Source organism: Rattus rattus, chromosome 10 (assembly GCF_011064425.1).
Source record: "Rattus rattus isolate New Zealand chromosome 10, Rrattus_CSIRO_v1, whole genome shotgun sequence".
NCBI classification, from domain to species: domain Eukaryota; kingdom Metazoa; phylum Chordata; class Mammalia; order Rodentia; family Muridae; genus Rattus; species Rattus rattus.
In genome coordinates, this window is record NC_046163.1 from 8,537,538 (window position 1) to 8,553,401 (window position 15,864).

General features: G+C 47.8%; 1 protein-coding gene across 1 annotated transcript in view; it reads right to left on the reverse strand.

The window, feature by feature from the left end:
• Positions 1-5,035, reverse strand: part of Mgat5 (alpha-1,6-mannosylglycoprotein 6-beta-N-acetylglucosaminyltransferase) — a 286,468-nt gene extending 281,433 nt beyond the window's left edge. The window contains exon 1 of the mRNA XM_032915150.1: positions 4,588-5,035. The gene's annotated coding sequence lies outside the window, so the exon portion shown is untranslated. The remainder of the gene's footprint in view (positions 1-4,587) is intronic.
• Between the last annotated feature and the right edge of the window lie 10,829 nt (positions 5,036-15,864).

The following is a 15,864-nucleotide window of genomic DNA, read 5'->3' on the forward strand; positions in this document are numbered from 1 at the left end:
TGTGGAAATGACTTTAAAAAGAAAACAGCTCAAATGTCCGAACACACAGCAGAAGTCCTCATGGCTGAGGACATGGTCACAATGCCAAGGCTCCTGGGACCTTGTCTTGGCAGCTTTCCAAGAGCTGCTGGTCTGCATCTGCACCCTGTAAGAGGTCAGCTGTCTCTCCTGTGAGAAGGTCATTCAGAGGAAGAGCATCTCCATCCCTATCGTCACCTCTGGCCATGGCTCACAGAAGATGCTGGATAAATGCTAGGCTTGGAGAGATGACTAGATAGATTAAGTATCTACTGCACAGACATCCCCAGCACCTACAGGAAAGGCCAGGATCACTGGTGCACACGAAAAGTAACTTACAGGCAAACCTTGAATCACTGGTAAATCAGCATAGCTCAATCAGTGAACCCCAGGTTCAGTAAGAGGTCCTGTCTCAAAAAGAAGGTGGGGAACAAATGAGGATGCCTGACTGACATCAACTCTGGGGCCTCTACAGGGACACACACACACAGACACAGACACATACAGAGAGAGGGGGGAGGGGCAGAGGGAGGGAGAGAGAGAGGAGAGAGAGTTGGTTATCAACATGAACACACAATGTTAAACAGTGTAGGGATATGACCTAGATTAGGCATTCCATAACCCTAGTGTAGTTAAACCCACCACTATAATTCCAACACAGGGGATGTGGAAGCATTAAAATCAGGAGCTCAAACTGGGCTACATAAGACCCCCCCAAAATAAATCAAAACTTCAGAGGCTAGGCAGATCCATATTCCATTCAGAAATAGAAATTTAAGAATATAGCCCTGTCTTCTGGCTATTCCGAGTGACTCTACTTCAAAGCCGTCATTAACTCTGGTAAAACCTGTACTGACAGGTTCCAAACATTTGTCTCCCACTCAAACCTCTGAACTGTCACCCACATGGCTAATTCCACTCCCCCTATAAAACTTATGTCTTGCCTCTTCTAATACCTGGATTCTGACATGTATACATTTCCTTCTATCCCTTTACAGTCATAACAGCTACCCCTGAGACAACACCAGGGGCACAGGCTTTCCTCGGAGACATCACAAAAGCACTGACCAGGCCTGTCCCTCTGATAACCAGCCATACCCCGCCCCCCCACCAGCCCTGGGACAAGCGGTAAGAAATAACTCCAGACCCAGTGCTCTCTAAGTCTCTCAGGAGCAAGGCTGCCTGTGAGGATGCTGAATGATGCTAGAGAATACCAAATCTTCCTGATGACTGCCCTTAGTGACTTTACTGAAATACCACCTAGTCCCCTCCCCTGATGGGACTCTGAGATGACACAGACCCCCAATCATGATGTAGTTCCCACTCAAGCACGGTGACCTGCATTTGGTCTCCAGGACACAGGTTAAAAAGAGACAATGATACTGCAGTGTGCACTTGTAATCCCAGCACGAGAGAGAAAGAGTCTCGTAGATCCCAAGGCTGGCTAGCCAGCCTCAACTAGTTACTAAGTTCCAGGCTCATAAGAGGTCCATAAAACCAGGAAACGGATGATGCCTGAGAATAACACCTGAGCTTGTCTTCTGACCTCTACACAGACCTCTCTCTCTCTCTCTCTCTCTCTCTCTCTCTCTCTCTCTCTCTCTCTCTCACACACACACACACACACACACACACACACACACACAGTAACTCTTCTGGGACAAGCCCCTCGGCTGTGATCACAGAAGACTGTGACATTTCCATGTTCAGGAGGCCAGCCGAGCACGTGGCTGGTGGGTTCTTTTGAAACTGGGGAAGCAGAGTGGGAAGAAAGGAAGTCTGAATTGCTCTCATCTCTTGGGGTCCCTTCCAGCTTCTCTCTGGGAACACTGCGGATGCACATCCATATGCACATGTTCTGTATAAAAATGTATTCGGATGTGTGAATATATAATGAGCACAGTGTTCACACTTCCACACACAAAGCACTGGGAATGTGCACACTGCTCAGGGGAAGATCCAAAGGCCCAGAGAGCTTTGCTGTGACAGCCACTGGAGCTCACAGAGACAGCCACACTGAGAGAAAGGACCAATGTCCTGCCATCTCAGGTCACCTTAAATCCAGCCAGTGGGGGAACTGGGGAGATGCCTCATTGAGTAAAACATTTGCAAGCAGGAGGACCTGAGCTTGACCACCAGAACATACATGTTTAAGAAGCCAGGCAGGTACAGGCCGATAGCTCAGTGGTTAAATCACCGGTTGGACAAGCATAAAGACCTGAGTTCAATCCCTATCACCCACATAATGCTGGGCACCACAGTGTCTATAATCCTAGCACTCCTGTGGAAAGATGTGAGACAGAGACAGGCACCTCGGAATTCAGCTAGGTCTCGGCTGGCATATGCCCCAGAAAACAAGAGCTTGTCTTATCTCTGACAAGATTGAAGGCAAGGATTGATGCTTGAGGCTGTCCTACTTACACACAGGTGCGTGTGCGCACACACACACACACACACACACACACACACACACACACGGATAGTTACAAAGCTCCAAGCCCCTATAGACTCTTATCCTACTAACTCCAGTCTCAAATGTCCCAAACTAGGAAGGAAGGCTGAAGGAAGGAGACACAGGAAAGACATGACTCAAGCCTTTTGCCCAGACATTCAACTGGGCCACAGACACTTGCTGGGGACAGACACTTCCTCTTTTCTCTGTCCCTAAAAAGGGTACTTAGGTCACTATTGCCCCATTCACTCCTTCTCTCCATTTCCAGAGCTCTACATCAAGTTTCTCATATGGACATTAAGTTGATAACAGAAGAAAAACTAAAATGTCCTCTAAAGGGGGGAGCTTTGTTCTGATCCTAAGGGAATCAGACTTAAGCCTGCCCATCTCAGCACTGAGCAACAGCCACAAAATAATTAGAGGAACTAAGGGAGGGTGGGAAAATTCATAGAAGACAGGTATGAGATGGTGTGACTTTGATGGAGATAGAGCTCCATTCCAGGAACAAAGGGTCTCCCACAAGTCCTGGGTGGGAGATCCCTCCAGACTTGACAACAAACTCGAGCTACATCAGTTAATGAACTTGCTTTCCACTTAAAACTCAACAGATTCTAATTTGATCTAACCTTATATCCAAGTGTAGTGACAGATGTGACTTTGCCATTACAAGGGAAAATTCACACAAACCTCCGGTTTGCTGCTTCCCAACTTTACAGCCCCAGAGGTACCCAGGATCATATTCAAACACCAAGCAGAGGCCTGGCAACTAGTGCCAGGAATTACTGAGCTCTAGATCTAGACCAGGACAACCTCAGCAAATCAGAAGGCATTATCTGGGTCTTAACACTTACACACACACACACACACACACACACAGAGAGAGAGAGAGAGAGACAGACAGACAGAGACAGGCATGCACACAGCTCAAGGGTTCTCCAAAAGCCACTGGGGGAAAAAAATACAAGCGCCACCCCTTCCCTCTTCCCTGCGGTGGCTTTGTGTGTGACATCGACTGTGAGCGCGCGCGAATGTTGCCAGGCTCACACACCCCCTTCCACCCAACCTGCTCCCAGCACAGAGTAAATGCGCGCGACTGAGTGGCCTGCGTTCCCAGAGAGTCGGTCCACCTGGCAGACCAACGCAGTATCAGGCCTCTGGTCTTCTACCCGCAGGGAGCAAGGGTATGACATCCACGCCCCCATCTCCTGAGGCCAGAGTGGCTCTAGAAAGCAGAACTGTGGTGGCAGTCACAGGCCAGGCAGAGGCCCGGGAATGAAAAAGGGTGAACAAGAGGGCACAAAGATCCCCACTCACACATCCCCTACCCCCAATTTTGTGAGCTGCGGCCCCAAAGGGGACCAAAGCGACTGGCCTGGCGACTCGGCAGGAAGTTCCCAGGACCGCACTGAGCATGCTCTAGGGGAGTGTGTACGCGGGTGTCGCCCTTACATCCCGCAGCCTCTGCCATCTCCCAGTCGTGGGTGCACGCCGGCTGGATCGTGGTCGGGGCTGGCGGTCCCCAGTGCTATCTGGGTTCCGAAGGGTCTTCTTGATCTCTCAGCCCGGAGCTTTGGATCTTCATATTCCTTCTCCCCAGGGAACTGGGGCCCCACTCCTTCATTCTTCTTTCCAACTGGTTCAGGGCACATCTCCTGCTGAGCTCTCGGATCCCCAGGACCCTAGCCCGGCCCACGCCGGCATCCTGGTTTCTGGTTTCACCGCGGTCCCAACGTCCAAAATGCCAATCTCCTCCTCCTTCTCGCCTCCTCCAGCCCACGCCACCCGAGCCCCCTCTGGACAGTTCCTTGTAAGCCTAAAAGCCTCAGAGGCTAGGGAAGATCTTCGGGGTCCCATGAGATGGGATGCCACTGAGCAGGTGGTGGACCCTCCAAGTGGGTCCCTTCGGTTGTACTCTGGGGTTCCCTCCCCCGTCCCAAATCAAACACGGCCAGTACATCCACCCACGCAGCCCCGGGTGTCAGCGTTGGACCGGATAAGGACTGCCTCAGCTCCCCTAGCGTCCCCCACGCGTCCCTCGCGATCCACAGTCCGTGCATCTCCCCGAGGGGGGATGGCGAGCTTCTGAATCGATCGTTCGACCCTGCAGCAGCTCTTACCTGCTAGTAGAGGAGCAGCAGAAGCACCATCAGTAGCAGTCGGGGTCACTCTCCAGCAACCGTGCTCCTGGGAACTGGGGTCCCAGGCACAGCCAGGAGCGGGGTCACAGCGCCCCCAGAGACTGAGGCACAGCTACCTGGGCTGGATGGAGCCTGGGGTGGCCGCCGCCACCGCGGGAGCCGCAGGGCTGCCGGGCGAGCGGGCCTCGGCAGGGACGGTCTGAAAACTACCAGCCCTGGCGAGGCCGTGCGCAGCGCGTCCACCTTCCGCCCCTAGACGCAAGCGGGGACGTTCCTCCTGGGTCCAAACGATCAGGACCGAATGGTTAGGAGATCTTTTCGAGGTTTCTACTACCCTTCCCAGATCGACCTACCCAACTTCTCTCAGCTTCTGGGCTCGCGCGGATCTCTAAGGCAAAGGGATTCCGGGCCACGGACGTTCGGCAAATTCCCCGCCCACCCCGGCAGAGCGCTCAGCCAATTCGGAACGCCTCTGCTTCTCGGGGATCGTCTGCAAACTCTAGACCCTGTACAAGAGCACTTGAAGCCGCTCCATTCTGCATGCAGCCCAAGGAGAAACAGGCAGAGAGCTAGACCGAAGGAGTTGAGTAAATAATACTCTAGCAAGGTCAGGGGCAGGGTACAATTACTGTTACATACAGTGCATCCTCCGGAGTGATGATCTATGGGCCACCTCAGCAGTGAAGCCAGTGGGGAGGAGATGGCGGGCTCAACTATTTAGGGGTCTTGCCAACTTTAATAAACGCCCTGAGCTCCATTTTATACTTGGTAGAATAGATTGGCAAAAGCAGTAGGAATTTCTGTCCCGTGGGTTTTTTTTTTTTTCTGAACAGATTCGTATTTGTTTATTTTGTGATTTGGGGGGTAGGGTGGGAATGGAAGGTGCAGTCTTACCTGACCCTGACTGGCCCTAACCAACTTGCTTTCTAGCAGAAGATAACCTCGAACTCTGGACCCTCTTGCCTCCATCTCCTGAGTGCGGGAAATTACAAGCATCAGCCACCATGCCCTTGGTTTTGGTGACCCTGAGCAAGCCAATTATCCTGCTCCTCTCAACGGCTCCATTGATGAGAGCAATAACGGCTGCTTTCGTGATGTTATTGTGAAGAGGGAATGAAATATTTGTAAAGGGTTTGGCAGTGACTGGTACACAGTAGGCACACAATTTTTCTAATGGGCTTCTTTGCTCTGCTGTGTCTGCGTTTTATGAGCAGCCTGGACAGCTTAACGCGGTACTCTTGTAAATTCAAAAAGAAATAAAGCACATCTCCAGCCCGGAGGGCACCACCACGAAACACTGACTAGCATGAAATATTCAATCAGCCACCCTCCAGGGAGCTGGCCATGCATTTACATCCTGGACCATTATAGATCTTGGTTAAGTGTTATCTGGAATGGAAGGAGGGTGGACTGGTGGATTACCCCGGGTGTAAATGACAGGACGTCCTACTCCTGTGAGCCATTGCTATATCTAGTTACAGTATAAGGGTTGATCCTGCAGAATTTCTCCAACCTTGTTTCACAGACTCGCTGGGGTCTCCATTCCTGGGCTAATTTCACCCTAACTTTCCCCCCTCCACATCCCCAGCAGATTTATTTGAAACCTGGGGATTATAGAACTTTGGATTTTTTTCCCCCATCTAGAAACAATTTAGTTCTTCTTCTGAGTTTTGTAAAGTGGTTCTCTGGGCTACACAGCCAGGGAGTAAGAGCTCTTGACACCCAGGCCCTACATAGAACACACCTGTGGTGTTGACTCCTGCTTGGAGCACCCTGGGAATGCACACAAATGAAATCAGCCCTTCTTTAACATCCATTCACCTGGAGGAAGAGGCCGGGCTACTTCTGGATCAGAAGAGCTTCCGGGGGTCAGAGACAGTCCAGGTGGGGTCCGAGGACACAGAGGAAATTTGGGTGCACAGGATGACCTTTTCTGCAAACCCAAGAATATTGTGAGGTATTCTTCCTCTCAAGCCCTTAGGGGGGAAAATGTCTCAAGAAAAATGGTGACATCTGGTGGCCAGGACTTTCTGTGCTGGGTACAGAGTCTAATCAAAATAGAGTCCCTTGTACAGTTCCTAACTGTACCAACCTGGTGGTCTGAAAAGCATCCATCACTTAAACCTTATAGAGGATATTCTATATGGTTATTTCAGATTCTGGAACCCAAATCATATACATATATAAAGAAATAAAATATGATATAAATAAAATATGCCAATTCATGCATACACATACGCATAATCTCTCTTATCTATACTACTTATTTACACATATCTATAGCATGTTCTTTGGGAGAAATTAATATTACTTCAATTGTTCTTTCTATAGAAATAATAAAAGCAATAATTTACTAGAGCTGGGGAGCTGCTTCAGTCCGTAGAGTGCTTGCCTGGGTGACCAGGAAGACCTGAATTCCATCCCTAGAACCCCTATGTGGAGAGCCAGGCTTTGTGGAACATTCTTTGTAATCCCAGTGCTGGGGAGGATGGGACAAATCAATCCCTGTGGGTTGCTGGCCAGCCAGCATAGCCAAATTGGAGAGTTCCATGTAAAAATGAGTGATCCTGCCTCAGTAAATGAGGTGGACATCTGTGAAATGACACCCAAGGTTGACCTCTAACCTTCACAGAAGTACGGACACACTGGGAGACTGAATATACCATCTGAATGAAAGGGACTCTTGCTTGCAGAGAGAATGGTGGTAGCTAGAATAGGGCTAGTTCATCCCTAGAACCAATATGAAAAGGTGATCTCAAGTCGGCCACACCCTAGCCTGGATGGCAACCTCCTCACAGTTGTATAGTTTGCTTACACTAACCCTTCAGTTAACTTTCTCTCACCTGCATACCCTGATGTGTCCTGAGACCACAGGGCCCTGTGCCATTGGACCAGAACCACATGTGTTCTGGTTTCCTTCTCGCTATGATTAATACCATGACCAAATGGAACTTGGTAGGAAAGAGTTCATTTGACTTATATTTCCAGACTGCACACCATTATGGAGGGAAGTCAGGGAAGGAACTCAAGACCAGAACCATGGAGATACACTGCTTACTGCCTAGATCTCTGGCTTGATCACAGGCCCATGTTACCCAGGGTTGGTGCTGCCCTGCAGTGGGTTTGGCCTTCCCACATCATTCATTAATCAATACAATCTCTCAAGTACATGGCAACAGGCCAACCCAGTCCAGGCAATTCCTCAGCTGGGGTTCCCTGATCTTGGGATGCATCAGGTTGGCAATAAAAACCAGCTGGCCCACTGCAAATCCATACATCAATACATCCTGTTTGAAGATTCAGAAGGGGGTGATAGGAATCTCAATCGAGGTTCCAGTGACTCCCCCTCCCCCTTCACCTCCTCTTTCTATAAGGGGCCCTCGATAGTCAAGAGGCTGCTCCCAAGGGTCTCTTGTTAGGAGTCACAGCTCCCCAGTGAGGTCAGTAGTTGTTATTCAGAGTGCACGGCACTACAAGGTGTCAGGTGCAAAGGAGGATGGGTGTCTTGGATTGTTTTCACATCATTACCAGTGCCCGTTGTGGAGTCATTCTGAATTATATCGCTCCATGTCGGCCTATATATTTGTTCCAGGTGCCATATGGCAGATAATTGCTCTGTTATCAACACAGTAAACAGACTCTGTCCACACAGTGAAGTCTATTGTTTCCTAACCCCTCCGTGGGAATTGTGTTTGTTATTGCAACACTTCATGGGACAGAGCTTACTGTGTCCATTTTTATAGATCTAGAAAAGATAAGTAACACATCTACCCATAAGCCCGCTTGCTAAGGATTCTCCCCATTACTGGATCCAAGGCCTTCTTGACCCCCAGGCCTGGAATCTTCGATGAAGAGATGATGAATGGAAGAGAAACTAAAGAACTCGTGAGATCCTAAAGCATAGGTGGTATACATGACCCTATTGAAATCAGCCTATAGTAATTTCAAACAAATAACAATTGTGGTCATAAAATGTCAAAACTGGCTCCCAAATGTTTCTGCCTTAGATCAAGATTCCTATCACCATTATCTCAACAACATTTTTTTTTCTACCTGGGCTTGAGCCAGCTTTCTGCCTGGGGGGATTATCTACTATGTACCTGGGGAAGGTAGGTGGCTGTGTTTGACAAGTCAATGGTACCCAGTTCTTAAAGTGCACAAGCTGGTGTGTGGTGGGATGCTGAGGTGGTGGTACCTTACCAGTGCTGGTGCTATGGCTTTGGGAGTTGTTTAGAAATGCAAGCCACTGAGGCGAGGCCCATCTTGCTTTTGAATAAATCTCTCGCCCACCTGAACTGCATCCCTACCTGTTTTCTGAGCTTTTAGGGTAGATGCTAGGCCCTTTTATAAAGGGTGAGATGTCACAAAGACTTCGGTGACACATAGAGGAGGGCGTGCAAGAATTTAGCAAGCGCTCCACGTTTTCTGTGACGCAACTGGAAACTAGGATCAAGGAGAACATGACCCAGTTCTGAACAATGACATTTAAGGGCATGTCTACTGAGGAATTTAGTTTGTGTTGTTGTTGTCATTGTTTGAGATAAGGTTTCTCTGTGTAGCCCTAGGAGTACTGGAACTCATTCTGTAGACCAGGCTGGTCTCAAACCCAAGAGATCCTTTCACCCCTACCTCCTGGGTGCTAGGATTAAAGGCGTGCACCAGCCCAGCCAGCCCAAAGTACATTGTTTCCACTGTCCTTATTGGTGGTGCTAAGGATGGAACCCAGCCAAGGGCTCTACACTGAGCTGCATCCCCGGCCCTGTTTCCTTTTGATGCAATTGTGTGGTGGTAAAGAACTGCGGCAGCCATCCTAGGTCTAATGAGTGCCACCTTCATGTTCCTTTGGGCGCCATGCCCTTGGACTAAGGTCTGGAAGCCAGGAGTCATGGCAACTATTGTGCAACCCTAAGGCATAAACCTAAAAGGAGAAGTCAAGTGGGTGGTCAAGCCTAGAAAGATGAAAAGGGCCCAGACTTCCGAAGAGTCCTTGTAAGGAACAGTGGACATCAGGGCTCCTTGTTCTACACGGGGAAGAAACTGCAACGAGGTGCAGGATTATTTATTAATGAAAGGCACACCAACCTAACACCCATGGTCTAAAGCATTTCTAAAGGATGACGTAGCCCTGAAGAAAACACCCAAAATAACATGACCGTGAGCATCTTTCTGCCAGCCACAGGGAGACATCTCAGAATAGCCTGTCTTCTTATCTGCTACGTCTTGTGAACTTGGAAGAGAATCTAAATACATTCCATAATTTATAGTAGTGCATTTTAAAAGAAATGCCCTGCCCTACTGACCCTTGGGATTATAGAACTGCTGCTGGGCAGTTTGCTCCAAGGTCTCCGGCTCCTTTATAGCTTTACGTGGTCTCCTTCCCTTTGCTTTGTGTCTCCGTGATGGAAGCTGGGTTCACCTCCTTAAAAGATTAAAATAATCATTTTGGCTTACTCTTCCCTGAGGATTTACACACACTGTTAGTAAGGTGCTCATCCTGCTATGAATAACACGGGCCCACAGACATATGCAGACACACAGACACACATGCACATGTACAAGCACATGCACACGTGTGAGCATACACACACATGCTGGGGATTGGGTCTAATTCTTTGTCTCAATTCGGCTCCCAAAGCTGCACTTCCAGACCTGAGGGTCCTTGCCCCTAGCTGGCTTTGATTGATAATAAAGAATTGCTATACAGCCAATGGCTGGGCAGAAAGATAGTGGCGGGACTTTTAGATTGGTGGGAAAGGGGCAGAGAGAGAGAGGAAGAGGCGAATTTCCATGACTCAGAGGGAGAAGGATCAGATTTTAGAGCTGCAGGAGAGAAATCATCCAGCAGTGTAGGTGGATAAGGCAATGCGACCTTATGGGAGGGACTCCCCAGGAGGTAATGGGGTAGCAGAGATAAAATATAGATTTTTAAAAGATGTTAACGCAGGAATACCAGAGAGAGGTATGTACTAGCCGCGGGGAGGTTTAGAAGTGCCCGGCCATTGAGCTAGTCAAGGCATATCAAAATTAACTGTCGTGTGTGTGTGTGTGTGTGTGTGTGTGTGTGTGTGTGTCTTTCATTCAAGAATCTAGAGAGCTCTTGGGTGGATGCAGGACACGCGACCCACTGGAAGCCAAAGTGGTTTAACAAATTCTCTACTACACACATATACACATGGAAACACACACATACACAAACGTATACTCCCATGCATACACACACATGTACAAAGACATGGAAACAGAAGCAGGACTTCTTGGAGAGAAGAGAATAAGCAGTAGTGGAAGAGGGATGAGAGAGGTTAATGGGTGTGACTATGACAAAAAGACATTATTTACACATATGGAAATGTCATGGTGAAACCTATTATCATGTGTAGCTAATATATTACTAAAATATTAAAATATTTTGGGCCTCTAGGGGTGTTTGTTTATTTATTTGTTTGTTTATTAAGACAGAGTCTCACATAGCCTGGACTGACCTCAAGCTCCCTATCTGTCTGAGGAGAGCCATGAAATTATGATTTGCCTGCATCTATCTTCCAAAGGCTGAGATCACAGGTACGTGCCACCATGCCTGGTTTTAAAATGTTGCTTTGATTCTCATGAAGCCGTTACCATGTGTATAGGGCACAATGTGACAATGACATGTCAGTACATACATACAGTCTTCACTGTTTACGTCAGCATTGTTAACATTGGAGCTTATCGTCATTACTGTGTATTTGGGAAGTGGAGCTCCTGGGAACCAACCCTTGATCCTCTGCAACAGCAATAGCGCTCTTAACTGCTGAGCCATCTCCCCATCCCCGAGCAGTGTAACTGTCTGATAACAAACCTGTCATGGTGGTCTATTAGAGCACTAGCAAACTGCCACAGACACAAACACGGTGGCTGAGAACAGCCCAGATCTGTAATCTTACTATGCCGGGTGATCAGTCTGAAATCAAGATCCTAGCTGGAGAGGGACGGTGTGTAAAGTGCTTGCCTTGCAAGCTTGAAGGCCAGAGTTCAATCCCCAGAATGTGTTTTTAAAATAATCTAGGTGAGATGGTGTGCACTTATAACGTGGGGAGACAGAGACGTGTGGATTCCTAGGACTCGATAGACAGGCAGCCTCACCCTTCTTGGCATGTTCCAGGCCAATAAAGGAACTACTCAAAACCAAAATAAAATAAAGGTAAGTGACATCTGCAAACAACCCCTGAGGTTGTCCTCTGACCCGTACACACACACAGACACACACACACACACACACACATACATGTACACACACATGCACATATGTGAACACATACACACAACCATGCACACACATATATGAACATTCAAGAACACACAAACACACATGAACATATATGAACACACATAATTTTGTACATGTGTGCCCAGGTATGGATACACACTCTTCAGAGGCGACTGTCTCTAGAGACTGTTCCAATTCCTAAGCCCATGGATCCACATCACACCGCCTTTTTTCTCTGCATGTCAACCCTCTCATGGGTTCCATTTGTTAGATATAAGTTTGGGGTCATAAGGCAAGGGGGCCAACAATTTCAACGGAAGAATCTGGACCAGGGAAACTTTACTCTTGATTAAGAGGGTGTGCTTTGAAGACCAAACACACAAATACAGGAATTATATTTGGTTTTTATTCTAACTCAGATGGTGGCTGTGACTTTAGCCCATTAGCTGCAGTATGGCCTCAAAATCTACAGCTAGAGCGATGGTTTAGTGGGCGTGGGTACTTAGCCCCAGGACCTGAGTTCAATCCCCAGGGCCCATGTGATGGAGGAAAAGAACACTCAACACACATCATCTGCCTACCCCCACACTCATCAAAAATAAATAAATAAGCAAATGTCTGTAATTTTTAAAATACTAATGTAATCACTTCTGTGAAATTAATGTTTACAGGTTCTAGAAATTAGGATGTAGACATTTTTGGAATCCCATACGCAGCCCACCCCAGACCCTACCTCCTGATGTCTCCTGGGAACCAATGTTACCACTGCTCTGAGTCTCTGGCTATACTGTCTTTTCACTCTTAGACTCTGTTTTGAGCCCTCAGGTTTTCTTTGTCTAGAAGAAAGAGGCCAAAGCGACACTGTAAAAGGCTCTTCCAAATTTGTTTTATTCTCACGCACCATCACAAGAAGGGAGGCTCCATCAACCTAGCCCAAGGGTTCCCATGCCTCGGATGAGGGAAAAGAGAGCAAAGCTGCCCCGGGCAGGCCCAGCTCAGAGATCCACCCAGCCACTCTTCAAGAGAACAGTGAAAAGCGCTGACTGTGTTAATTACTTCATTGGTGCGCTCACTAAATACCTGGCAACAAGCCACTCAAGGAGGAGACACTTTATTAGGGCTCAAGTCTGACAGAGAAGCCATATCAGCTGGACTGGAGGCTGGGAGTACAGAAGTACGTGGCTACTTGCTCAAATCACTGTAGACTACAAAACAGAGTGAGAGCAGGAAGTGAGAACGGTCTATAAAGTCTTAAGCTCCACCTCCCACAACTCACTTCCTCCAGCTAGGCCTCGCATCCCAAAGATTCCTCAGTCTCTCAAAACGGTACCAACTTTTCAAGCCCATGAGCCCGTGGGTCATATTTCACACCCAAGGCATGAAATCTTCCTTGAAACCAACCTTGGAATGCAAGAAATAGACATGCGCTGTGGAATTCCACTGACTCTTGTGGTGATCCACTACACAATATGATTCTGGTATTTACGCAGTAAGTTTTAAGAGATATAAAGAGTATAGAGTTGTTCAGAATACCTACAGTTGTGTGCACTTAAGAACACAGACACACTTCAATCTCAAGTGTATCAGACTTGATTTTTTTTTTCTTTTGGTGTTTTGTGAAGGCTGCTCCTAAAGCAAAATGCCAGTTGGGCTGAAGTGTAACAGGGCCCCAGACCTTAGCACAACTGACTCCATGATGGTACTACCATTCAGGCTGTGAAACTCAGTGCACAGACAGCACCACAAGCCAAAATGAAAACAAAGGCCTAATCCATCTAAGACCACAGCTCTGTGAAAGCCTCTAAATGCACTGACCTTGCCTTTTGGCTTCTGTAGTTCTGCTTCTGGCCAGTAGTTTTTGTTCACTGAAGTATGTCATCCCAGGATATGATTTTTCTGCTTAAAAACTCATCCCGAAAAGGGCTCAGGTCTCCACACCAGAACACCCAGTATAGCCACAAGTCAGCCAATAAAGACTTCCCATTGGCTTACACTCACGTCCAAGCTGACTTCTCTAGTGGATACCCTACAACAGAAGCAAATAGGTTTTAGGTTTTGGGTTGTTTTGGTTTTTTTTAATTTGTTTTATTTTTTTCTTTTCTTTCTTTTTTCTGTAGAAGTAGACCCAATTAGAAAAGGCAGTGATTTAAAATGAAGGGGACACCTTGGACCATAAACAACAAAAGATTAAACTATGGTGGGTCGTATTTGCTGACACAGGCTTGCAAAACACCTTGGCATTTTCCAAAGCCCATCGACGCCGTCCTAGTCTGTAAAACCTGCAGCCTAGAAAGGGGCTCGAGCCCACAGTGCGTCCTGTGCAATGCTGCGTCAGCGGCTCTTAATTGCTGGTGTGAGGTTGACAGGGCAGCATGTGTGTGCTGGGAGCTGATGGTAGCTCTTCCAAGCTATCGATCAGCCATCCATTTGGTGATGTGAGGTGGGTACCTGGAGGCAAGCCACGATGGGAGGATTCACATGGCGGATACTACGCTCCAGTCATGGATCTGTGCAATGGGTTGTGATGGAAGTATTCTGTTGTTGTTGTCATTGTCATCGTTGTTGTTGTTGTGCTTATTTTGTTTCTATTTATGTGTGTTGGACAGCATGAGTGTTGTAGTGTGTATGTGGGTGTCAGAGGACAACTCATGGGAGCCGGTTCTCTTTTTCACCATGTGGGACCCAGAGATCTAACTCTGGTTGTTAGGCCTCTCAGAAAGTTCCTTTACCTATTGATCCAACTTGCAGGCCCATGACAGTATTTCTTGCACTAAGTCAGAAGTATTTTCAGAAGCTCAGAGAGCCTCCTCAGTCCCCACAATGCTAACTGTCCTTTGGAGGTAACCTCCCTGCTCCTGGAAGCAAGGTTTGACACAGCAGCAAGGTAAATGGGGACTAGCCTAAATTAATTTGGAAAACAGATTTTTTTCTCTCCTTATATTCTCAGGTTTCTGTGTTCCCTTTGTCCTCTATCAAGCTTGGTGAAGAAAGGGACAGCATTTCCCTCTATGTTTGGGGCAGTGAGTTGCACATTATGTCAGTGACAGAGAAGGAAGGGGTGTTTGGTTCCTATGATTTCAAAAGATGGGCAGAAGTTCCGTCTGCTGTTCTCCAACCATGACCAAGGCCAGCGGTGCCTTTCATGAGTGAGATGGGAGCAGAGGCTGGCTTTGAACCATGCCAACAGCTCTTATCGGCCGCTAGCAGACCCTGGCATGGCAATCAGGGATGCTTGAGGAAAATCTCCAGCTCAGCTGGGTTGGCAGCAGGAGCCGAGTCAAGTTGCCGTTACTAATAAAGTCTGGAAGGATCTTTGAGTCAGGCAATGATCTAAACATCCCTTCCGTGTGTCTCTCTTCATGAGGTGGCTGAGATGCTGTATTTTTTGGTTTCTCAATTTGTGTCTGTTTTTTGTCACGTGTGTGTGTGTGTGTGTGTGTGTGTGTGTGTGTGTGTACATGTGCACTCGGGTATGTATGAATGGATATGCATCTTCAACCACTCTACTCACCACCTCATTTATGACAAGAGTGTTAGGGCTCTCCAAAGGCACAGAGCTGATAGAATGTGTATATTTGGGAGCTTCATTAAATTGGCTAATAAGACAGGGTCTAAAGGGCTGAATCCAGGAGCTGCTTAGCCTATGAGACTGGATGTCCCACTGGTCCTGATCTGGAACCAACAGCCCAGAGGACCCTGCCCCTTACTCTAGAAGCTGCAAAAGGTTGATCCTACTATCAGCCAGGGAGTGCTGCAGCAATGGGGTAGATGATTTTGCCAACAAGGGTGAGGGCAAGCAAAACTCTTCCTCCATGTCCTTTTATTTGAACTGCCAGAAGGTACCACCTAGATTTAGGGTGGGATTTCCTGCTTCAAATAACCAGATGAAGAAAAATCCTTCACGGGAGTGCCCAGCAGCTTCTGTTTCAGTCGAGTCCAGATCCAGGCAGGTTGACAGCTAAGATTAACCAGCAAGACAGGCTCACCCACTGAACCTAGCACTCATAATTCTG